Genomic DNA, 1,472 nt, shown 5'->3' with positions numbered 1-1,472 from the left:
CACTACTGGAATAAAACCATACCTATGTATGCTGCACATTATTTCAAAATATTTGGAAATTTGTCTTTTCATCTGGTGAAACTGTCAACCTTAGAATGTGTTGCTGTCATTGCTCTTATAATTAAATAGATTGTGACAAATTCTCTAGATAATTTTATGTTTATGGGTTTATGGATTTTGTTTTAGTGCTAAGGCAGTCACCAGGAAATGCTTCCAAAAGATAAGATCTTTGGAATTTTCTTCCTGTGTCAAACTGGCATTGGGATTCTGGGGAACTCCCTGGTGCTCTTGGTGAGCTCCTACATCTCCTTCACTCAACCTTCTCAGAGGAAGATCACAGATAAGATTCTCACACAATTGACTTTTGCTAACCTGGTTGCTATAATTACTCGAGGAATCCCTGAAACTATGTTCTTATTTGGAATTAAACATTTTCTGAATGATGTTTGTGTAAGGCCGTGATGTACATTTACTTTGTCAACCGGGGGCTCCCTATTTGTGCAACCTGTCTCCTGAGTGTAATCCAAGCCATTATCATCAGTCGCAACAACTGCAGATGGCTGTGGCTCAAACTCAGAGTGACCAATTTCATTTATCCTTCCTTTTCCTTCTTCTGGGCCCTCAACATTTTAATCAGTATCCATGTCATTACTAAGAGTACAGCAACAAAAAATTACACTTCAGGTAAATATGTATTTTTTAAGAACTATTGTACCTCACCAGGCATAAATGTTACTTTTATAAGTTGCATACTTATTTGGGATATCTTTTTTTTTTGTTCTTCATGTTGTTGGCCAGTGTCTACATGGTTATTCTCTTGTGCAGGCACAAGAAAAAATTACAGGAAATGCTCAAGAGCAAGCATATCCAGAAATGGTCTCCAGAAACAAGAGCCATACAAGCTATCCTTTGCCAGGTGACATGTTTTGTTTTCTTTTATTTGGTCAATTCTTTCCTTACTGTCCACATAGCTTTTGCAGATCAGAAAGACATTAATCTACAGGGCGTCAGTGTGCTTTTTTCACTGTTTTACCCTGTTCTGTGCCCTTTCTTGTCAGTTAACAGTGACAGCAGAATTTCCAAAGCTTTCCATGGTCATCTTAGAAGAGTAATAAATCCTCGGCAGTTAATTGATGATGTTGCTCCCATTCGTTCTGTTGCAGACAGGATTCCAAGAGGAGATTCCCATTAGAAAATAAGATCATTCTCCAAGAATTTTAGTGAACACAGCCACTCTCCAGTGTCTCACTTATTCCAGTGCAGCTATGTTTATTTGAGAATAACTGAAAATAATTTGCACAGAAGCAATGTTAAATTTTTGAAAGCATATGGCTAATATTATCTAGGAAATATTCTTTAGAGATGCAAAATAAGTAAACAAATGTGCTTTTACTTCTCATAATTGACTGTATCCATAGACTATCTGATATTTTGTATCTTGGGTTTTCCATTTTAGAAGACCAAGACTCTGT

The 1,472-nt window shown here is 36.8% G+C and overlaps 1 pseudogene; it reads left to right on the top strand.

Moving 5' to 3' along the window:
• The first annotated feature begins 207 nt into the window (after positions 1–207).
• Positions 208–1,192, top strand: LOC119545133 (annotated as a pseudogene).
• The last annotated feature ends 280 nt before the right edge of the window (positions 1,193–1,472 follow it).

The sequence above is a fragment of the Choloepus didactylus genome, chromosome 10, assembly GCF_015220235.1.
Source record: "Choloepus didactylus isolate mChoDid1 chromosome 10, mChoDid1.pri, whole genome shotgun sequence".
Lineage (NCBI taxonomy): Eukaryota > Metazoa > Chordata > Mammalia > Pilosa > Megalonychidae > Choloepus > Choloepus didactylus.
The sequence above is the reverse complement of the archived record's forward strand: the minus strand, read 5'-3'. Positions and strand labels throughout refer to the sequence as shown.